Below are 25,606 nucleotides of genomic sequence, written 5' to 3'. Positions count from 1 at the left end.
TTCACTTGAAGAGGGAAACCATTTTAAGTACATGTGCCGGACACTGGTCATTTTTGGTTCCCCTGCTACATGATGGCTTCACTGAAACTATAGATGTTTGGTATCAAACATCTCATATTAATAAACCCACACTGATTCCCACGCTGTGCAGCTCCACCTAACTGCGCCCGTGTCTCGGCCCAGCTGCTTCTGCTGAGGGAGTTCGAGGCCCGCCACCAGCCGCAGGCTACCACCTGTACCTCATCCCTGGTGGCCAGTGGTAGGCCTTAGGTTTGCTTTTGCCCGCTCCAAAAAGTGCTCTGTATCTGCATTTAACATCTTGTTTTGTGACCGCTATTTTGTCTCGGTGCCTGTTTTTTCTGCCGTTGCCTGTGATTGTTTTGCCGTCTTCCTGTGCCAGTCCGCCTCTTGTCCCCTCGCCGCTACGGCCCCTGCGGCCCCGCCCCTGCTTAGGTTTGCTCTTCCCGCTTTTTTGAATTGTACTCTGTGACTGTTTCTTGTATCCTGCTTGTGACCGTCATTTTGTTTTTTCAGTGCTTGTCTCCTGCCTTTGCCCGCGCTTGTGCTTGTTTTTTCCTTTCTCCGATGCCCGTTCGTCCCTGCAGCCCCGCCCCCCCTCCCATTCATCCGTTCCCCCCTCCCAGCTGCTCCTCCCTCCCACCTCCCATTCATATGGCGGCCGCTCCGCAGGCAAGCCCGTCTGCGCCCGTCCGCGCCTGGACCGTGCCCAGCGCCAGAACCCCTGGTTCCCTTGGTCGCAATGACACCCAACTGAGCTACGATGCCAGCACCCTCCACGCACTCAACACCAGCAGAGAACACACCTGCTACCGGGCCACCCCGAAGCACACCCAAGGACCCTTCACCTCCCGGAGCTGCAGCTTCATCAGCATCCAGCCAGCCAAACCACCAACCAAGATACCCTACTACCTCAACTGCATCCTCCTCAACACCCACTCCGCCCGCAAACACGCCGTCGAACTCTGGGACATTCTCGACTACACCACCCCGTATGTCGCCTTCCTGACAGAGACCTGGTTAAACCCCGCCTCAGGACCCGACATCGCCATCCCCATCAGGCTAGTTCCACCCCTAAGGTGGGCTACCTGATGAGAATACAAAATGTAAAAGTCCTCCATCTTGATTTTAGTGGTATTAGGCTCACTGGGCCAGGGGTATGCCCTTTTTCCCAAAAAAATGGTTATAAAGAGGTTATAGTCACCCTAAAGGTAAGTAGCACATTGGCTACTAGCTTTCACTCCCCTTAACGCCCATATATTGCACATTTAGGGGTACCACTGATGCCAGGAACTCAGATTCGATAACAAGAACTGAAGACTGTTGCGGACTATGGTGCTGCAAACTCTACCTGCCTGCCCCAGTCTCGACAATAGGGACCAAGTGACTCTTCCTGCAGCTGAGCAACTACCAAGGTCACCGGAAGACTGCCAGCCCTTCACAAGTTGCCAGCAATTTCCCTTGAAGTAAAAGAGTCACTCCCCTGCAGTCAGCAGTCACTAAAGAAGCAGAGTCCGGTTTCCTGTGTTCTTCTCCCCGGCCAGCCCATTGCTGCAGTTTCCCAGGAAGAGGTACCTGTTCTCCTGAAGTTAAGATCTGACCCCCCCCCCCCCCCACTGAGTGATAGAACACCAGGACCAACTGGAGCTGTACAGGACCAATATCTACGATATTGGATCATTTGCTGCCAAGGCCTGTTTAAGTCCAGTCGGGACACTAACAGCACCGAGACTGAGCAGCCGAGGGACATAAGAACTGCAGAGACCCACTACCAGAGTGGGCCAGCTGTCCTGATTTCTGCACCCTCAAGTAGTGAGACTGACAACCACAAGGACCTAGGAGGCACAGAGCCCAGCTGACCATTCCACTCTGCAACCGAGCACCCCGGCCTGGGTACCGATGAACCAGCTGTGGCCCCTTGCTCCCAGGACCCTTGTGACCCGAGCCCCTCGTTGGGAGTTCCCAGACTTGTCCCCAAGTACTCCTCTGCAGCCTATTTCTAGGTGGGCTCCCTTCTTTCTACCGGCGTAGCTCGCAAAGCTACCAACCCGACCAGCAAGTCTGCACCCTGATGCCCTAGGGCAGGTAACGAGTAACTGCTCGTGGTACTTCAGTCCTTGGCCCCATATGGCCTTAAGCCCCAAAGGAGACCCCCAGACCCCAATGATAAAGATGCAATTAAGCGACCTGCTCCTATGAAATTCAGTATTTAAAAAAGTCCTTGATAGCAAAGTTCTTGGTATTACAATTTACATAAAATTTTATGTAAATTGTAATACCAAGAACTTTATTATAAAGGACTTTTTTAAATACTTATTTTTAGAAATTGGTCTCAAATTTATTCTTGAGTGTGTGTCTCACTGCCTATGTGAGTATGTCGTAATGCTTAACACTACCCTCAGATAAGTTTAAACTGCTTGCTGATACTACCACAAAAGAGAGCATTTAGTGTTATAATTTCTGCTTCTGTAAATTAATAATGCTTGCCTGGACTCTTTACACAGTGTACCTTGTTTGTGTCCACTATATAAAGAGCCAGCTTCCTACAGTACCTTCATTGACTTCTTAGTATTCAATTTTCACTTCAACACGCTTTATTCAGTTTCTGCCTAGAACCATACAAGTATTCTAAGAAAACCATACTTAGTATAAAAAGTGAACTAATGCAATGTATTTTACAAGAATCACATAAGTAACAAATCTCACCTAAAACTTTCAAGCAATAAATGAAAAAAAATATTATAAAGTGCATATACAGTTAATCATTGTGTATCACCAGGATACCTAATGCAGGACATGCTGACATCATTAAGAGCCGCTATCAATTAATCACAACAGGCTCTTAGCTTCACTGCTGATTTCAAAAAGTTAAGGACAAATAAAATAGAGTCACCAGACAATTGTAAATAAATAAAAGCTGGTCGCACCTGCTTGAACTCCAACCTATTTAAACTAGGGATGATAAAAGTTTTCTGAGGAGTCACATAATACTTACAAAATATTAAAAAATTAAGCATGTCCTGTGGATACTCACTGTCGCAGCCACAGGGCTCTAGGATCTGGCCTCTGCTACACCCCCGTGGCTGTGCCAGGAGGAGGTGAAAGAAATTTCGACAGAACCTAGATACTAAAAAACATTCATAGGTGCTAAAAGGCACTAAATGATATGTCTCAATCGATTGCATAGTTTTCAAAATTATGAATTTACAGACAATAGGTTTCCTCAATTCACGCTCTTCCCACTCTAGACTCCTCCACCCAGCTAAGTCTCCCGCCCCTAGCCCAGGTCTTAGTCACTAAGTCTAGTTTGGTTAATAATTTAACTCTTCTTAATCTTTCAAAACAACTTTTTATATAATTAAGCCACGGAATGTGATGAGCATAATTAAGAGCCATACACTTCTTCAAGATCAATTTACTTAAGGATGATCCTTCGTTCAGCCAGGTCTTCAACTAAAATATTAAAGGACGAAGGGCCAACAGATCAGAAAGATAGGACACCCCTAGTTCTTCATGTACCACCATATTAGACGTTTCCTGGGGTACACCTAAAAGGTGTTTAAAAAAAGTGGTGTCAGCCTTTTGTAACACATGCATATCAACATGACCCTATATTTCACTACCATAAGAAGCTTTGGTAACACCTTTAGCCTGATATTGCTGCAAGAGTGCCGCGATCAGTCTCCTACCTAATCTGGAGACAAAATTAAAATCAGCCGTATTTGCGTGCAATAAGTCTCCCCTCTTTTTCTGTGTTAGTGGCAGGTCCAAACCCACCATAAAGGAGGAAAAGGAATTGAGAAATAATTGCAACCCTCTTGCGGTCCTAGACATGAGGACCATGTCATCCGCATATAGTAATACTAGCAGGTCACTCCGACCCACCTGGGGGGTAATCTCCCTTGGACTCCAATAAAAACTTTTCCAAATTATTTATGTACAAATGGAATAGGAAAGGGGCTAAAATCCATCCCTGAAGTACTCCCCTTTTTATTGAAAACTTTCAGGAAACCCTAAGATCTTGAGAAAATCTGATCCTTTGATACTTTGTGAAGGTACCCCAGAAAATAAACAATATTGCCATCCAACCCGATGGCCAACATGGTCTGCCAGAGTTTAGCTCTATTCATGCGATCAAGCACGGATGGCCGATTCATCAAGGCCGGGTTGGGCAACTGTGCATTTATGGAGAATCATGAATAGGTTAAGGCACTGGGCTACGGTAGACCACCCAGGACAGAACTCGTACTGGACATCCGTTAAAATATTGTGGTCCTCTGCCCAGTTAGTCAGCCTATCTAGAAGAACTCAGCCCACCACTGTAACCACGGAATCCAGCAATGGTGTTGGTCTGTAGCAATGAGTGCTATCTTTGTTTCTCTTTTTAATGATTGGCACTATGGTGGAGGTGGCCCATCATTCTGGGGCACCTATTATTGCCACAGCGTTCATACCTGCTGTAAGGGCGGGTGCCCAAAAATGTGGGTTGGATTTAAAAAGATCTGCCAGACTACCGTCAGGACCCAGGGCTTTATTGCTTGACAACCCAACAATATCATTCTTAACCTATTCTACCTTAAAAACCAGTCCAGAATTCCCTGCCTCATGACAAAAGCAACTATTTAAATCAGGGGGACAATGGAACATAGCTTCAGATTGAAGCACCCAATCCTTCTCTGTGATGTGGGCAAACACTGCATTTCCTACCTCTTTGTTAAAAAAAAGGGCTATTTATAATACTCCAAAACCTGGAACTATTTCTCAAAGTGTTGGCCTCCATTTACTACATAGATTCCTAGTACTGTATGCAGCCTGTATAGGCACTCATTTTAAATATCCAAAGATATTGCTCTGACCACAAGAAACCAACCCAAAGGACTCTAGTGACCTCCGAATCCTCGATGCCTGACCACTCTGCACCCGACACCTCCGGCCTGTGTCTAGGTGGCTCACTAATCCAGAAGAGGTTCCCCAGTGATACTGACTCCAAGTCCAGCATTGACTGACACCCCCTGGACTCCATGACGACGCCTGCAGTGTGAATCCGGAGGCTCCCCCTGACCATGATCAGCTCCAATAAGAAACACCCAATGTCAAAAGAGCCTGGGCATTGGAGAGCTCAACCAACTCTGTCCCTACGACCTTTAGCATCTACTGCCCCTCCTATGGTTTCATTCGTGCAACCTCCAGTTCATCGCCTGCAGCTTGTTTTCCAAACCGAGTTTTTCTATTGATTTGCATTGGGCGCCCAACACCGTGTTTGCATCCTGTGCCGCTGGTGGTGTATGCTTGGTGCTGACTTGTGGCTCCCCATGTGCTTGTTTTAACCTCTGAATCTGTCGTGTATTTCTATAGGTTCTGAATCGATCCCCCTATTCCTGACCCTATTCTGGTTAAACTACCTAGCTAGTTAACTAACAGTCAGCCCATGAGGCAAGAAATCCCCCATGATGCAGATACCGTTATCTGACGCAGTCACACTACGGCACAGGAACGTGTTATCTGATTAGGTCATAACGCTTGAGATCTAATTAGACAAGCGATATTCCTCCAGCCCCTGATAAGGCATACGACGTTCTCATAACAAATCAAACCTATGACAACCTGGATAATCCGTGCGGCCATTGTTTTGATTTCACAGAGAACTTTAGTAAAGAATGTGCTAACGAGCAAGTCGTATGACATCTTTATTGACGTACCTATGTCCATCCTTACGTCAATCCCGGCACCTTTAAGGTATAAATATTGCCGATCTTGCCCTATGCAACACACACGCGTGGTGACAAGACGGAGCAGCCTTACTTGCCGAAGCCGAGAGCAGAAGCAGACCCCGCAGGCAGCAGCCCCGCCTTCCTGACGCGCTGAGAGACGCGCTGCTATCTCAAACCGAGAGACCCAGCACCGGCGCTTCCGGGTAGCCCTCGCAGGCAGCCTGGAATATCGAGAGCAGAGAAAGAGATACCATTCCTCATTCATCCTAAATTCCAGGTACAGAACTGAATAACCCCTCCTAGAGAATTCTTTAGTTATTCACTTGGCAAAAACAAACTTAACTTAAACTGTAACTTTCTATTCCCGCCCACGCATTAGACTTAGGTCAGGTACACGGGGTAGGCGTATTTAGAAACACCAGTTGAGTGCGTTTAGTCAAATGTATATGTGTATGTAAATATATTTTAATCATTTTAAACATCATATGGCTCAGAAACCATATCAATGTTTTTACAGTATTATTTTGTACTATTGCTTTTAACGTATGCACTTTACTTAACTATAAGTATTGCAATAATATCGATCCATTTCTCTTGTACGAGAAAAGAGACTGATCAATAAATAACATCTTTTATTGAACACGCCCGTCTCTTCCTTTTCTCTACATTCTGATGAGACTAAGAATGCACGTACTGACTGAGTGAAATAATTGCCTTGTGCTCACACGACTCTTGAGATTGACTCTTGATTAGGGGAGAGCAAAGTTGTCATGTTCTATGGTTGTCAGAAACTAAATCCCTTCTTGTCTAATCAGGGGAGTTAATTCTTCCTTGAACATTCGAGAAAGTTTCTAGCGAACTCTGAGCTTAGCTGGCAAACCCAAAAATTAAGTCTAGCATCGACAGTAGTAGACCTAGTTAACGTCTGGCCTAGGCCTTTACTGCTGTAGGTACTATTCCAATGCGCAGAGCCTATTGGGAAGATAGGAACTACACTACATGGCGCCCAACGCGTTTGGAAAGGGCGATAAAACTAACGTAAGACATTTAGAGTAACTCAGTCGTGCTTTCTCACTCAGACCCCTTTTCCCAAATACTCCAAAGACGTCTGGAGTGGGTGAAAGGTTATAAATCCTCCAAAAACCTCGCAGGAGGGAACTCCTATGTATGGTTCTTGGTATAGTCAACGTTGAAGGATAAAACAGTTCCAAAATATTGTGCATCTAATCTCTGTTTCCATAAGAAACCTGATCTGCAAACAAAAATAATACCATCCTGTCAGTAAAATGGGAGACAGTGATGGAGAAAGAGAGGCAATTAGATTAGCCACTGAAATAGCAGATGCTGATGCTACCATGCAAGCAGCAGACGCGGATATAATACTCATTCCGGTCATTAAAAGGAGATCTATAACCTTAAAACTTATAGAAAATGGACTGACACCTAGAGGTGGCACAGTCATATTCGTAATTGAGGCACACGAATATCGGCAGACAGAGGTATACTATACATGGATACATTTTCCAGCAGCAAATGCTGTAACAAAGTACTTCCACTATTACAAAGTAGAGGAACCTCCTGAAACGTACACTTCTTTCGAGGAGGTGGAAGTACCACTCAAATTCCAAGAGCATTTGCTCTTATTTGATGGCGCCCTAAAACATAATAATCACATTACAAGGCTCGGTCCTTTAGGAAGACCAGGAGCAACGTGGCCGGTCTTAGCCGGATACACACCACATCCAGACATCGACGAGATGCCTGCACCAGAGCTATTAATACAGCTAAAACAACTACAAAAAATTCACAGACAATTAGTTCAGTATGTAATGCGGACTTCTACAATTCAGCCAGCGATTAAACTACCACAGCTGACCTCTCACCAGGGGAACACAAATAAAATTACACCACAGAACATCCAATCCTGCCTAGGTAAGGTTCCAGCTAAACGGGAACAGATACCATTCTGGTTGGCACAGAAAATCACCCAAATAGAGGCGGTGTTTCCTGACACCACCCCGCTAGAAAAACACAGGATTCTGACTATATGTCTCCCAATGGGAATCGCACCACACATTGAGGACTGTGACACTTGGGGTACAGTCTTTGCTTCCATCTACACAAAAACGCACGGTGTCCCATCCATTTCGGTGATACCAGATGTGCTAAAACAAATTCAAGATGAATACGGTCCAGAACCTGCTTTAACTCTTGGTATGAAATTACTGAACGACTTCAAGCAGGTCTCGGCTATATTACTAGCCAACATAAAAGGTGAAGCAGCAAACGTGGCGATCCGCCAGAGGTTAAAAGAGACAGATATAGCAGACCAACCAGCTGAAATTGCCAGAATCATAGAAAAATCCTATGAAGAACTAGGCAGAGATAGTCTAGGTGGAATACCGGTAAAACCGCAACTGACTACAAGTCCAGAAAAAATATTTTTTAATAATAATAATTCACCAAAAAAGAACTGGGATGGAAACAAACAATCCAATCCAAAAGAAAAGAAATTCCAGTCCAGAGGAAGGTCTCCTAGGCGAAGAGAGAAATCTCCAAACCCGAGACAAAGGTCACCTCAGAGTGAACCCTCTGGGAATAGATATAACCTTAGAAATAGGGATAATATTAAAAAACCTGATAGATATCAAGACATTGATACACGTCCCTCTCAATCTTTTCAGAATTCCTCGCAGAAATCGGAAAGAAGAGGACGATCAGAAGAGCACGCCAAGTCCAAAGACAAGGAACCTGCTCAACTGAAAAAGAAATCACTATTTCCAAAAAAGAAGGTAGCCAGTATCAAGGTAGTTAACAATGCCGAGAATACTGAGGACACAATTGAAAAACGGAGAGTGGGCTCAGACAATGCTAGACAGCGCAGCAGAGGTGAGCATAGCTCGCAAAGTCCTTATGAATCATCTGGAGACAGTGGACACGAATGAATACCTTCAAGTGGAAACTGCAGATACCAAAGTTAGCAAGCCCCACAAAATATACGAGATAACATTACGTATAGAGGGAGATAAGACTAGGAAAATAAGGGGACTATTTTGGGATAACCTATCCAAAGGCTATGACATCCTTCTAGCTGAAAAAGACTGGCCACCAGAGTTTGTCAGGGAGTGCCCTCATGGCGAAGAAGTAATTATGCCTGCCTTCTCGAATCAAATACCGATTCATAAAAAATACACACTTGCTAGAAAGTGGGCAGTGGCCTTAGCACCTGCTTTATACAAAAATCATGTAGGATGGGATGAGGATTCTCCTCCTCACAAAGTCCAGTTAAAATCACAACCAACTGCACAAAGGCAGTACCCAATTAAGCAAGAAGCTAAAAAACAAGTAAATGAAATACTAGATCAGCTAGAATACCAAGGGGTGATTGAAACTTGCACCTCACAAATGAACAATCCTTTGTTTCCGGTCTCCAAACCAGACAATTCGTACCGTCTAGTTTTGGATTACCGACACCTTAACACATGTTGCAAAACTTTTGCAGTGCAAAACTCACACAGTGCTGCACTAATGAATAACATAGTGCGCAAAAAATACAAAACAACCTTGGACATCTCCAACGGATTCTTTTGTCAAAACATAGCACCAGAGAGCAGATATTTAACTGCATTCTCAGTAAATGGCACTCAAAAACAATTCTGTCGGTTAGCCCAGGGGTACAAGAATAGCCCGGGGGTATGCTCAGCGAGAGTAACAGAATTACTACAACAATATGATGATGAAGCATTATCTTATGTCGATGACATTTACTTAACAGATGATGACTTGGAAACTCACTTGAAAAGAGTGAACACCATAATACTTGGTTTCGCTGCAGAGGGTTACAAATTCAACTTCAAAAAGTCCAGAATTGCCCATCTGACGGTCCTATTCTTAGGATATGAGTTATCAAGTGAAGGCAAAAGCCTGGCAGACAATTTCCTAGAGAAATGTGCCGTAATCCAAGCTCCTAAAACACTAAAAAACCTACAGTCAATTCTAGGCTTCCTAAATTTCGGAAGAACTTACATTGCTAATTACGCAGAAAGGGTCAAGCCCCTTTACGATCTAATTAAACCAGACTTTAAAAGATCCAGTTGGACTCAAACACACACAGAAATTTTGAGATCCTTACAAACAGACATGCTAATTAAAACAAAATTAGAAACCCGTGATAATACACGCAACCTTGTGATCCGAGTCATCCCAGGGAGATGCGGATTCACATACCTAACCTCTAATGAGGGAGATAAGGTACCAATTGCATTCAAATCACATTTGTACACAAAGGCTGAACAGAGATTCAGCAACAAAGGAAAAATGGTTCAAGCAGTTCAAACCGCAATAGCTAGAGAAAAAGACATAGCTGATGGTAGACATATCACAGTCAGAACAGCTGAATCAGCCTTCGAGGCATTAACAACACCGTGTAATTTACCAACAACAACATTGGATCCAGATTGGTTGCAATGGGTAAATTCAATCACAACGGACAAAGTATACTACTTCTTTGATCCAGAACTAGAAGAATTAAAAAATCTAAAATATGAAAAAACGTATCCTCTGCCAATCGACATTCTGCCTCTAAGACATTACGCCTGTGTAATCTATACAGACGGACATGCTCAACCCTCCGTTTGGGGAGAACATGCATACAATCCCACATGTGAGATTACAAAAGAAGTGTGGCACGGAGGTAAACTAAGACCTCTATTAACAAAATCACACTCAGTAGAAACTAATTCAGAACTACAAACTGAAATATTAGCTTTGAAAATGGCGCTAGATAATGCGGATCGCGAATTCCCGACACTTATAGTGTCAGATTCATATTTCTGCGTCAAAGCATATAACAAGGATTTGCAGACATGGATTCAGAACGGTTACAAAGATGACACAGGTGCACCAATAAAGCAGAGACTTCTCTGGGAACAAGTAGCTCTTTTGAAGAAAGAACTACCAAAGACTCACGTGACTCACTCACTGAGTCATCAACGTGACGGCGTTCACGTTGTGGGGAATTCATTGGCTGAGACAGCCGCAGCGGCAGCCACTAAATCGGCTCCCGTAGATCGAAAAAAGCGTACATTAAAATACATTGACGGCGAAACATTGCTGGCGGTGAAAACGTCATCAAAAGGCGACTGCTCAGCGTTACCGATCAACTATCCACTCAATTATACATACATAATCGATGCAAACTCCGTCCCTTTTGCTCGAATCCCTGGAGTGGGGGATAGAGTGATTCCAAACATGGACAGGAGAAACTTGTTAATCGCAGACGCACACATGGGCGAGGGTCACAGACACCTTAAATTAAAAGATTCTCTGGAAGAATTACAATCACGGTACTGGTGGCCAGGCATGAGCCTGCACTACACCATGTTTGTAAAAAACTGCCCAAACTGTAACAGAGATCGCAGTGGGGAGAGAAGCAGTTTAATACCTCGTCGTATCAAGGCAGATAATATTACCAGCAAAAAGAATGGCTTGCGATTAACATACACAGGCTAGTTCCACTTATAATGTAGATCCACAGCACTCGGCTGACGTCCGGACTGTTATACAAGATTTGCGAGTCTAAATGGCATATACGCTAAGAGCATGCTACGTTCGACCATTTTTTTCTTTTTTCTCAGGCAATCCAGCCTGGGGGGGGAAAGAATGGCCAAATGAGCACAGCCCAGCGGGAATCTTCTCACTTCCTTCCTGAGGGTATGGGATGGTGTAAAGAAAAAACCAAGACAGAAAGCAATCTATAATAGAAAGGATATTAGGTTCGGGAGCTGGGTGGGTCAAACATCTAATAAGTGTCCAACGTAGTCTAAATAACTTGCCAAGAAATTCTCTGAAGGGATTCAGTCCGTACGAATTATTATTCGGAACTAGGATGTTGATCTCTGACCTTGATAGTCAGACTTCAGTGGTAACAGAAAAAACCTTTGATGTCAAAGACCGTTTGGCTATTTTGCAGGACTTAAACAAAACAAGAAAAGACCTGAGCAACATACAGTTGAAACAACAGCCAACAACCACTGAAGATTCACCACCTGTCCCAGCAAGACCTGTCTGGATTCCAAAAGTCGGGGATCTAGTCAGGGAAAAGATCGCGGTAAAGAAGGAATTTGGGCCTTCTTACAGAAAAGCAGTTCCTGTCTTGTCTGTCAACGGGACAAGATCAGTTGTACTACCGCCACTTGCTGGAAAAAAGGAGAACCGAGTTGTATCCATCGACCTGGTAAAACCACAACATGTGGCCGATAACAAACAGTAGGCCAAGTGGACTCCCAATAAGTAGCAGAACACCAAGGTTTGCTACCAGTACAGAGGTTCTATCAAAAAGGCTCATCACATTCGAAACGCCTACAGAAGAACAACAAGGACTATGCAACAATGCAATAGAACTAAGACCTCTGAAAACCCAAATAAAAACATTTAGCAGAGACACACCAATCTATACTGAAGTACCAAGTGAAAATGCAAGGTACAATAATCATGAAACAATTGGAACAATTGATAGAACTGCATCTGGTTACTTCATCAACTTCGATGATTCCTCTAACGGCTTCAGTGAACAAAAGACACAGCCATCACCAAAATCCTTTAAAGACAAAGCAAAGGAACTTTTGAAACAACTAAAAGAAACATATCTGATTTCTCCATGGATTGAATTTTGGGTGGGTTTTGGTGCATTTATCCTCATACTTTGGCTCATCATGGTATTTACCTTGGGACGCTTCATTGAGGGAAAATATGCTAAAATGGACACAGCAAGTCAGAACATCAACTTGGTCCTCAAACCACACACATCTTCACACGTCGAGAAACGAGAACTTTCTTCAGAACTTTCTTCAGCCAACTTCACAGCAAATCCAATACCTGGTGGGGTAGCCTGGGACAACACTGACTATGAAATTTATGGTCCGGTCGAGATCCTGAAATATCCACACCAAATCAAGATCTCTTTGAGTGACTTTGCAAAACCAAACTCATTTGCTGATGATTGGGACTTTGAAAGTATTAACAATATGATGTCTGACTTAGTAATGTCTGCTAAATTTACAAAACATGATTATTTGCAGGGTTCTACAAATTATGATAGTATGTATTGCTATAACCACTATGGTAACCATTTCTTGCATAAATCTGCACAACCTAGAAATGTTTTAAGTTATAATCAATGGGAACATTGTGCTACACCTCCAAAAGGGAGCTCTAGAACCGTATATGACAAATATTCATATTTTTCAGGTTTTAACATAACTAATGCTGAAACATTTTATTACAAATTGTCAAACAAGACAGGGATGAAAACCATGATAACCAACACAAAATTGATTTATTCTGATTCATTCTTTGAAAAAATGAATACTTTTGGATTCGATTATTGGGACAAAAATGTTGATTTGAAAAGTGTTTGGGGCACAAAAGAATGGCAAGTACAGGGTTTAGAAGCTTTGTTTAGAGCCTGCATGATCCCAGAACAAATGATATTTTTAAATGACACCGTCCAACAAACCACCTGTCTTGGCCTAGCAAAAATCAAAGATTTAAATAACCTGTCTATTCCAAAGCCAACAATGTTTAGCAATAACTCTGATACAGATGAAGAAATAGACATAAACCATATACTTAACCAAAACAGAACACATCCTGATTGGAAACAATGGTTGATCTGGCCCACAGATACAAATAACTGTCAAGATAGATTCCTGAATAAAACACAGGGTTTCAAAATGACCAGGCCAGACCCTAGATATCCCCAAAGACATCACCCAGGGATAATAACAACCTACAGTGTGGGCAAATTATGCCTTCAATGGCTACAAACTTCCACACTGCCTGAAATTAAGCAACACCTAACTTTACTTACTGATGGTGCTGACTTGCGTGATTTCATACTGGGACCACGCAAACAGCGTCATAAGCGTTTCATAGCAGCCTCTGTATATGCAGCATACAATGAGGCCTGGAAGGTTACTCAAATTGAGACAGCAGAAAGAATACGGGAAATTGACCGTATTAATTTGGAAAAATCACTTTCTGTAGTGGACAATGGGTTAATGACTCTGTCCTCCAGAATATTTTCATTGGACAGCATTGTGTCTTCAGCAATCGATATATTATCGCAAGACTTACTATTATTACAACATGGTCAGTCACAATTGCGTTCTATTGTACAGCTTGGCTGGACGTTACAAAATCTGCGTTCAGGCTATGTGCCTTGGCGTTTAATCAACACAACGTCACTATTCCAAATCTTTAACCTTACTGATAGACAAATCGGTATGGCGCAGAAGGGTGCTGATTATACAATCTTGAGCATTGAAAAACTAGAAAGATTACCAATGACAATGTCAGAACGACCTGTCAGTGAATGGATAATCCACGGAATCATAAATATTCCAATCTCAACCTTCAGGTTTCAATACTGCCAAAAATATATACAGGCTGGCATGTACGAGAAATTGGGAAAGGGGTACCTTAAAACAACTTGGAACCAGCCCTATTCACATGCATGTGTCAGTAACAAAGGACAGAAAGTGTTTCTTAGTGGCAACAATTGTGCTATGTCACTAAGCGGCACGCTTCTGTGTAACGGAATTAGTTTGCACGGAGCCTGTGAAGGGAATTCATACAACCTTTCATGTCACCAGCAAGGCGCACCTGCAACTGAAATAGAACCATTCTTTCAAAGACTCTATAATGGGAGTTACATTCTTATTGTAGACCGCAGATGCTGTAGTCTTATGCCCGGGACTCCTTATCTCGTCACTACGACGGCGAAGGTCAAGTGCTGTGGACGTTCTTTGTTCCCCAGCTCCTTTCCAGACAGGGAGGCAAGGGCATGGCCCGGTTTGAAAATTACTTCTATTCGAATAGATACTTTAAGCAGAATGAAAACAGTGCTTCTTCAGACGCCTACAAGGCTCACGTCATCTAAAGAAACGTATGATCTACAAGTCGCAAGGACGACTGCAGAGATACATACATTATTATCAACTAATTCCCCCGTACATTTCGCGGAAATCCTGAGCGAAATCTTAAATATTTCTGATACCACAGGGGTCTCAAAGGTATTTAAGACAGTATTTTCGATGGCATTAACACCATTCAAAGCCATACTGGGTATTTTTCCAGACTTCGTCCATTCGATTTTTGGCGGACTTCCCCTGATCCTAGGACTAATTGCAGGAATCCTATTCCTGGTCCTTATTTTTCGTTATGGCAACCCATGTCACAGAACAAAATCTCACGACAATGGAAGATACGATCCTAGCCATTGGATACCGGGACCGGATATCAAAAATCCTGGGACTCTCCCGGCTTAGAGACCTAAACATGACTTGGTTTCTATCATTTCGACCAATGTGGCAAAGGTGTGTTTTACCTGTACTAAGGTGTCTGCTATGCGGAGAAGAATGCGTGTTAGACACCTGTCTGACGCTACAATCGGATGCGCCAGTGGATGCAGATACACTGTTGGTTCCTACCAAGGTTCACGCACTGTGCTGCCCTCAAAGGCTGCCAATTCTGATGACGGCATTCCTGGAATCTTCACCACTGCGATTGAAGAGTAGTGAAGTTCAAGATGAAAGCAGCATCGAACAGGTACGACCTTCTGTCAGCAATGCAAATCAGAATGTCAATGCAGACAATCATGCGCATGAATGCATGGTTACCCCTATTTCCGACTTAGTGGAACTTTCCCATGAAGCTGTTGACAGTTTTTTCGAAAGCCTGAATGATATGATGTTCTCTCCGGAACAGAAATAGAGACTTTTGAGTAAACTCGCACGCGGCGTTCCCTGAATTCGGCCGTCAACTTTAAAAATAAAGTCACATGAACAATTACAATCCAGTTCACGGACAGCAACTTTTCCAGCAAGCCCCTAAAATATTTTTCTATATATTTTTTCCCGGGACACTGATCTTCTGCTTAAAGTAAGAAACTATTCCTAGAGAACTAAGATTTCTATTTTTTTAGATTCTTTATAGACTTTATATAGACTTTAGCTGCCCACTGGTATGTTCACAATATATTTTATGTGATGAAATGGTTTCGACCTTTTTTCTGTATAGCCATATTAAGAGCCATTTCATGTGTATTTCTCATATACCAACAAACAATAATGCATAACAATGCGTGTTTACTTTTGCATTTGATTCATAGCTTAAGTGCATACGATATATATGACTGCAATTTTTCAGTATATTTGAAAATTTCAAAATGCGTTTATGTATTTTGGGGTGGTAAGGTATACACTATACTCTATAGTATGTTGTACTATGTTATACTATGCATAGATTAGTAGATATGACCATAGTTAGCGTGGAGTGGGTGTTGTGTATTTCTATAGGTTCTGAATCGATCCCCCTATTCCTGACCCTATTCTGGTTAAACTACCTAGCTAGTTAACTAACAGTCAGCCCATGAGGCAAGAAATCCCCCATGATGCAGATACCGTTATCTGACGCAGTCACACTACGGCACAGGAACGTGTTATCTGATTAGGTCATAACGCTTGAGATCTAATTAGACAAGCGATATTCCTCCAGCCCCTGATAAGGCATACGACGTTCTCATAACAAATCAAACCTATGACAACCTGGATAATCCGTGCGGCCATTGTTTTGATTTCACAGAGAACTTTAGTAAAGAATGTGCTAACGAGCAAGTCGTATGACATCTTTATTGACGTACCTATGTCCATCCTTACGTCAATCCCGGCACCTTTAAGGTATAAATATTGCCGATCTTGCCCTATGCAACACACACGCGTGGTGACAAGACGGAGCAGCCTTACTTGCCGAAGCCGAGAGCAGAAGCAGACCCCGCAGGCAGCAGCCCCGCCTTCCTGACGCGCTGAGAGACGCGCTGCTATCTCAAACCGAGAGACCCAGCACCGGCGCTTCCGGGTAGCCCTCGCAGGCAGCCTGGAATATCGAGAGCAGAGAAAGAGATACCATTCCTCATTCATCCTAAATTCCAGGTACAGAACTGAATAACCCCTCCTAGAGAATTCTTTAGTTATTCACTTGGCAAAAACAAACTTAACTTAAACTGTAACTTTCTATTCCCGCCCACGCATTAGACTTAGGTCAGGTACACGGGGTAGGCGTATTTAGAAACACCAGTTGAGTGCGTTTAGTCAAATGTATATGTGTATGTAAATATATTTTAATCATTTTAAACATCATATGGCTCAGAAACCATATCAATGTTTTTACAGTATTATTTTGTACTATTGCTTTTAACGTATGCACTTTACTTAACTATAAGTATTGCAATAATATCGATCCATTTCTCTTGTACGAGAAAAGAGACTGATCAATAAATAACATCTTTTATTGAACACGCCCGTCTCTTCCTTTTCTCTACATTCTGATGAGACTAAGAATGCACGTACTGACTGAGTAAAATAATTGCCTTGTGCTCACACGACTCTTGAGATTGACTCTTGATTAGGGGAGAGCAAAGTTGTCATGTTCTATGGTTGTCAGAAACTAAATCCCTTCTTGTCTAATCAGGGGAGTTAATTCTTCCTTGAACATTCGAGAAAGTTTCTAGCGAACTCTGAGCTTAGCTGGCAAACCCAAAAATTAAGTCTAGCATCGACAGTAGTAGACCTAGTTAACGTCTGGCCTAGGCCTTTACTGCTGTAGGTACTATTCCAATGCGCAGAGCCTATTGGGAAGATAGGAACTACACTACAAATCTTGACCTCAGCAGCTGCTTTACTTACCTGCAAGCAGCATGTCTTCAAGCACTCCCAATCTCCATTGGGTAACATTGGCCCTTTTCTTCAACTTTGATCTCTGCACCCAGCCGCCCCTGTGCCGCTGGTGGTGCTGTGTCTGTGCTTACCTCAACCTTTCCCTCTGCTGACTCTGAAACCCGGAGAGTGGAACTGTAAGTTGGCTACTTACCTGCAAAACTGCATGATTTATTTTTCTCTATAGGTTATCATTGCAAAGACTGAAAATTGCAGAGTCCACTTTTAAAACAGAAAAGAAATTCTATTTAAAAACATACTTACCTTTATGTGAAAATCTTGGTCTTAAAATAAATCTTGAGCAACACAAATTTTTATAAAATTGGTGTGGATCTCCTTTATGAGTCGTGCGCTATTTATTGGTCATTGTGTGCACAACAAATGTCTTACACTCCTGTGTGTGAGGCCTAGAGATGCCCATCCACACTACCACAGATAGAGCAGTTTGGGTTTGCATTGAGCCCCGTACACTTCTGGGGAATCCCTGAACTCTTTGCACGGTTTGACCACCTAGTGGTATACCGTATACAAAGCCAACTTCCTAGTTACATGTTGAAGTTATTCTTGTTAATCTGTCCTATCGTATTTAATCTGAGTCTCAAGGTTCCATTGCTATTTGGAGTGAGCATTTATTCCTGCCCCAAGGAAGACAAATGTCTAAAAAGAGCCTTTTGACTTTCCAGTTTGGAATGAAGGAATATTGTGCTATTGAGACATCATTCATAATCGTTTGTGTGCCACGCAGTGATACCCAATAACATCTGACTGCCTCAAGAAAAGGCTGTTTGCACCTTTTAATCTCCATATTGGGTATCCTCTGCAAAGTCAGAGCGTATCTTTGGAACACCAATTTGTAGGATGTTTCAAAAAGCCATTCTTGAGTGGATGAAAGATGTGACAAGTTCCAGGTAGAGATCCGAGCGATTGCTAATTTGTTGAAAGTGATCATATCAGGTGTAAACTGTGTTTTGTTCATGAAGCAGTATACCAGTGGAAATAATAAACATTGCATTAAAAAAAGAGATCTGGGTGATTGCAGCATTTGTAGATCTTCACCTAGCTCGCTAAGGCGAATATATAGCCCTCTTTATCACTGTGTTTACCTGAGGTGCAAAGTATATTGTGTTTCCAATAAGGTGCCCTAGTTACTGGTTATCTCACTGGGATTGAAGGATTGCACCAAACTGGCCCAGCGCTACAAAATTGGTGGAATCTTATCACTTCCACCGTCTGTCTGGCAAACAAATCTTGCCAACAGTGTTCACTCTATTATAGGGCTGATAGTGAATTCCAGTTTGCCACCCTGCAGTGACCCAATATGAAAATCTAATGAAGTTTAAACTTGCCTAAATAACAGGGCCTGCCCTATTGTCTACCTCTGTCTCAGCTACCATGTTTTAGTTGCAAAGTCCAATATGCATTACCTAATTGTTGAGACTAGAATTAAATTAATATAGTTTATAGGGTTCTAATTTAGATGCCACATTTTACGAGGATGGGTTATTCTGTAGGTAATATCCTGCGTTCTCAGACCTTCTTTTTGTGTTGTCACAAAGTGATTGTTGCTTTGATAGCATCACTTTTTAGCATGGACATCAGTTCACCAAAAGGCCTTTGGTTGTAGAAGTTTAATAAAAGAAATAGGTTCCTCAGTTTCCATAGATTCCTAGTACTGCATGCAGCCTGTATAGGCACTCATGTTAAATATCCAAAGATATCTAATTATCAATGTTTTTGCCACTGTCACGCATCTGCAAAAACTCTGCAGCAACCTCTCCAACTACTTCCACAACAAAATCACAAAGGTTAACAGCAACTTCATCTCCTACCCCAACCCGGAAGACATCGTCAACCAACTATCCACCACCAAAAGCGATGACTATTACCTACCTGACTGGACACTACTCACTAGTGAGGACATTGCAGCAGTCATGAAGTCCATCCTTTCAGGAGCCCCAAAAGACCCATGCCCCCACCATATCTACATCTTAGGAAGATCCACGATCAGCTCAACACAGAGAGTCAGACTCCCACCATACACCTCAGAAATCCATCTGCAGAGTCCCACAAGGATCATCCATCAGCCCAATCATCTTCAACATCTACATGGCACCCCTTGCAGACATCATCAGAGCCCACAGATTCGACATAATACCCTATGCCATCGACACACAGCTCATGCTATACCTGACCGACAAAGCCAACACCACCAGAAACAACTTCATAAACGTCATGACTAGCGTGGCCTGGATGAAAAAGAATGGCATGACGCTCAGCACAGACAAAACTGAAGTACTGATCTTCAGAAACAACAGCTCACCCTGGTACTCCTCCAGTTGCCAGTTGAACTAGGACCCATGCCTATCCCATCAGAAGAAGCCAGAAACCTTGGACTCTTTCTGGACACCAAAGTCACCATGGCACCTCAGATGAATGCCGTAACCCTCTCTTGATTCCTAATCCTAAGAATGCTATGATGCTACGTAAGATCTTCAAGTGGCTACACCAACCCACCAGACATACAGTCACTCAAACCCTGATCACGAGCAAGCTGGTACGGCAACGCACTCAGTGTCAGAATCCCAACCAACCTCACGCAAATTCTCCAGTCTATTCAGAACGCCACTGCCAGACTCATCCTCCACCTCCCTCGCCACACCCACATCTCCTCTCACCTTGGAGAACTCAACCGGCTCCCCATCCAGAAATGATCCAAATTGGGGGTTGTTTTATTACAAGAAACCTGGTGCACTGAAACACTTTGTATAAACGGGTATCAAAGCATTTGTACAAGTGCAATACCATCTAGAGAGGGATGGGCGAAGGGAGGCGTGGCAACTTTAATTCCAGTTGCCTCCCCCCTGACCGTAGGGAAGATTTATATTGAATCACAATATTATCAGTTATTAAAATTAACTTCTAATGAAAATAATATTTTTGTTATTATAAATTTCTATACCAATGTTTTTGACAATTCAAGGAGAGCTGTAATCGATTCACTAGAAAGGGATTTAGATTGTTTCATGAAGGGAATTGTAGGGTTTTATGTTTTAATCTGGGCTGGGGATTTTAACTGTGTTACATGTGATATCGAAGCTGGTGAGGTATGTGGGTATTGTGACCACTCTGGCAAAAAGATCGTACACTTTAAACATGACAGATATGGGGAAGCCATTAATAATGTAATACACAAATATGATTTATCAATCTTAGAGCCAATTAACTCAGAGGGTGAAGAAAACCTGCATACCTTCGTGGGAACGAGGTCATCCTCAAACAGAACACATTATAATATCATCTAATGGCAATAAAATGGCCAAGGAAGTTTTGATAAATATTAGTTTGTTCAGTGACCATCATTCCATAAGTTTGATTTTAGAGATACATTTGTCAACTGAACAGTGGGGTAAGGATGGAGACGCTGATATTGACACCCAAGGTAATAACGGTGTTTCTATAAAATGGACAGGTGTTAACCCCTCCACATTTATGGAAACCCTTAAAGGGAAAATACCAAAAGACCTAGAAATTTATTTGGATGGTTCATCTATACATACTGCGGTTATGAATGCCTTCTCTAACAACACTGAAGTAATTGCAGGTGATTTAAAGTCTAAAAGTAGGGAAAAACCACATAGTCCAATACAAAGATGGTTTAACCATGAGTGCACAAGAACAAATGGGAAACTGAAATTTGCGCTCAAACAAAAACCTAGAGACCCACAAAAATAAGTCCCGCCAGGAGAGAGTATAAAAAGACACTGGAAATAGGAAAAAGGGAGATCCATGATGAGGCTTGGGAAAGCCTAAACCGGGCAGCAGCGCTGAAAGACTCAACTCTCTTCTGGAAGATAGTTAACCATCCATATTTTAAAGATAATAACACAGTAAGGATTGATACCGTGGTACCACCAGAAGATTGGGTGTCACATTTTAAGAGTATTTTTAATCAAGGTGACATAAACATTATAAACTGGAAAAATAATAAATGCATTAGGGTAAATTCAGTTAAAACACCGTCAGTTACACCAGAGGAAGTGGAACTTGCACTCCAGTAAAGTGCAAGTGGGAAAGCAGCTGGTCCAGACGTTGTGCCCATAGATGTTTTTAAGTATGACCTAGACTTCTGGACACCGATATTAGTGACAGTTTTTAATGCAGCCTTGGGAGGAGCCTTGCCAATTACATGGGTTGAAAGTATAATCGTACCTATATTTAAAAAAAGGTACAGGAAAAAGGCAAATTGCTACCGCCCAATATCCCTTCTCGATTCCTCTTCTAAGATCATGTGCCGAATTATGCTAGAAAGGTTAGAAGACTGGGCCAGTGAAAATGACATCTTAACAGTGGCACAGCATGGCTTCAGAAGGGGTATTGGGACGGTGGAGCAATGCTTACACTTAGACTTGTTAATCGGGAAGTATACGCTAGCCAAGGAAGGTACTCTCCACTTATGCTTCGTAGATTTGACTAGTGCCTTCAATTTAGTCAATCATCAAAAATGATGGCAAATTTTAAGAGGACTTGGTGCTCCCCTAGAAATAATCCTTTTTTAACGCAAATTTACACCCATTTAACCTCAAGGGTAAGGTACGGAAAATCTGGGGAATGCGCGCTTGACTTTGTAGTAAAGCGTGGCATTAGACAGGGATGTGTATTGGCCCCCCTTTTATTTTCCTTATACATAAACAATGTGGATCATTTTTTACAAGAATTGGCTGTAGATGCCCCAAAAGTCGGAATACACCCCACCCCTTTGTTATTATATGCAGATGATGCAGTTCTAATGTCCAGAAATGCAAACGGCCTACAATGTCTAATAGAACAATTCTCCCAATACATGACTAATATAGATTTACGTATCAACAAGGAGAGAGGTAGGGAGGATGGAACACCCTTATTCCCTACTAATCATAAATAGTAACAACAAAAGAGTGTTCAGATTCGTCAGAAGGACGGGTTTCAAAGCACAGAGAAAAGGAGATAGAGACACCTTCTTGGTGTTTATAGAAAGCCCTCACTCACCGACCTGGTCGGTGACATGCTTCATCGTCGGGCCCCACTGGGAGTGGCAGAATGCCACCCCAGTGTGCTGCAACGCCAGAATTACTGCGGAGCGGGTAATGTGAAGTTGTGAGTGACTAAGTGGTTGTGTGAATAACTAGACAAAGTGTATGTGGTGGAATTAAAAATGCCTTAAATGTATCAAAAATTCTTTATTATCTGATCAATAAGACATATTAAAATATGTGTGGGAGAACTAAGCCAGATAAATTAGATGGCTAGTTTCCTCTAGCTTTACGGTCAACATGTTTCTGCCAATGTCGGTATCAATTAACCTGGCATTCGTCAGGACCTAAGGTGTGATATACCCCGGCTGTGTGGACGCGCTAAGGCCCACCCTACCAGGGGACGTGAAAGTGAAAAATTAAAAATATTGTAAAAGAGTGCAAATTCTGGTAGGTACTCGCAGTTATGGAGAGCACACAAAAATTAAAATGCACTTGACAGGTGTGAAGCTTGCACACCATAGACCTCGGGAGGGGGGTGGTGATGCAATTGGCACACCGCCCTCGGCATCTAGCACCCGCTCGGTACCTGCATCTACCCTCGGTAACCGGGTCTCGTGGATCAGACCCGGTTACCGAGGGTAGATGCACACCTGTCAAGTGCATTTTAATTTTTGTGTGGTCTCCATAACTGCGAGTACCTACCAGAATGTGCACTCTTTTTTCAGATAATAAAGAATTTTTGATACATTTAAGGCATTATTAATTCCACCACGTACACTTTGTCTAGTTATTCACACAACCACTTAGTCACTCACAACTTCACATTACCCGCTCCGCAGTAATTCTGGCGTTGCAGCACACTGGGGTGGCATTCGGCCACTCCCAGTGGGGCCCGATGATGAAGCATGTCACCGACCAGGTCGGTGAGTGAGGGCTTTCTATAAACACCAAGAAGGTGTCTCTATCTCCTTTTCTCTGTGCTCTGAAACCCGTCCTTCTGACGAATCTGAACACTCTTTTGTTGTTACTATTTATAATATAGATTTACAGCTGAACTTAAAAAAAACATTTGTAATGTCATGTGGGGGAAAGAAACAAAAGTGTAGACAGCACCATGTGGGTGTGGTCCCCATAAGTAGAGCCCCGACCTTTTCATATTTAGGTTTGTTATTTTGTAATACCGGCACATGGAATTCGCATATTGAATTATGCCAAATGAAATTTTTAAAAACGACTGAGGGAATTCTTAGGTTTGCAGCAAAACTTGGGAATAAACCCCTACGAGAAATTTTAAACTTGTATAGAAGCAAGTGTGTTACAGCAGTTACAGTGTGTTACAGCAGATCTTTCGCGGTGTTTGAAGAGGATGTTCTTTCGAAACAGATTCCTCTGCAGTATGGTGTACCCCAGGGATCCTCATTAAGTCCGACCATGTTTAACATCTATATGAGGCCCCTGGCAGACGTGGTGCTTCCCTGGGGGGTCCAGTTGGTCACCTACGCTGATGACACTCAGCTGGTGGTATCCCTTAGCCGACATGCTACTTGTGACAAGAATCATACATCCTGTCTGAGCAAAGTATCCGAGTGGATGAAATAGTCTTCCCTTAAATTTAATGGCTCTAAGACAGAAATCTTGATGCTTGGACACATGGCCCCCATGAATCTAGATCCCTGGTGGCCTAATTGCCTTGGCCCTCCGCCTGCTCCTAAGAAACAAATTAAGAGTCTAGGCGTATGGCTAGATCCTAACCTTAGTTTCTCAGTACAATCACGTAAGGTTGCTGCCACCTGTTACGGTTTGATTAGATCAATAAGGAAGATTCTTCCTCTCCTTCCTTTTGAAGCTAGACGTCTGTTGGTTCAAGCCCTCATTTTATCGAGGCTAGATTATGCCAACGCGGTCTACCTGGGCGCTCCTCATGGAACCATTAAAACTTTGCAGATTGTTCAGAACTGTGCTGCCCGACTTCTAATGAACGTACCAAAGCGGAATTCTGTTAAGTCAGCACTCTGTCAGTTACACTGGCTGCCAGTGCAGCAAAGGATCTGGTTTAAGGCCATGTGTACTGTTCATAAGTCCATCACTGTTAATGGACCTGCTTTGATTCAGCCTCTGCTGCAACTATATCAGGCCCCCCGGACTCTCAGATCTAACCACAAAAAGCTTCTGACAGTCCCTAGAATTAAACGGGCTCGGATGGGTGGCCGACGTTTTTCTTTTCATGCCGCAAAATTCTGGAACCAGCTCCCAGATTCTATCCGTCTTGAACCTAATTATCTCCATTTCAGGAAACTGTTGAAGACCTTTCTTTTCCCGTGATCAGTGAAGAATGATTAGGTGTCATTAATGGCTGGGATGCCCTCGGGTAGCCATGCGCTATATAAATGCGTGTTCATTCATTCATTCATTCATTCATTCATTCATTCAATTATGGAGCTGCCATATGGGGGATAGCAAATACAACAATCCTTCAAACTAATGAAAAAAAGTTTCTAAAAACACTGTTGGCAGTCCCTAGTGCATCGGCAAACACGATCGTTCACAAAGAATTGTCTGTCCCAAATCTAAGTGATACTCTCAATATAGCTGCCCTTACACTTTGGCATGGCTTATGGACAAAGGAAGAAACAACATTTTCTAAGGACCTAATCATAGATTGTCTAGCATTACATCATAGTATGAAAATACCATGGTTGTGTCACATTTCTAAACTCTTGATTAAATATGAAATATGCATAAACGATCCCACAAGCATACAAGAATATAGTAAAAGTGACTTGAAATCGAGATATCTTACTGCCACAGAACATGATAGGGATAGGACGATTAAGCAAAAACAGACAGTAGCAGCTTATTGTGAACACCCATGTATGAGCGGTACTCAGTTATATCTTATCTTGGTTCAGAACGTCCAGCATCGTTTTTATTTGACCAGGCTAAGGTTGAGCACTTTACATTATTTAATTGCCTTCCCAAGAACTGAGAAATGGCACAGAACATTGCCCCCTTGCCCATGTGATGGTAAAACCTCTCAGTCTACTTTGCACTTTATTCTCTTTTGCCCTTTTTATATGGATAACCGAAAAAC

The 25,606-nt window shown here is 42.7% G+C and overlaps 1 protein-coding gene across 1 annotated transcript in view; it reads left to right on the top strand.

Moving 5' to 3' along the window:
• Positions 1–25,606, top strand: part of SYNE1 (spectrin repeat containing nuclear envelope protein 1) — a 2,361,447-nt gene that overhangs the window by 1,667,155 nt on the left and 668,686 nt on the right. The window lies entirely within an intron of this gene.

The sequence above is a fragment of the Lissotriton helveticus genome, chromosome 6 (genome assembly GCF_964261635.1).
Source record: "Lissotriton helveticus chromosome 6, aLisHel1.1, whole genome shotgun sequence".
NCBI classification, from domain to species: Eukaryota; Metazoa; Chordata; class Amphibia; order Caudata; family Salamandridae; genus Lissotriton; species Lissotriton helveticus.
Note: the sequence above shows the minus strand (reverse complement) of the source record. Positions and strands in the feature narration are given on the sequence as shown.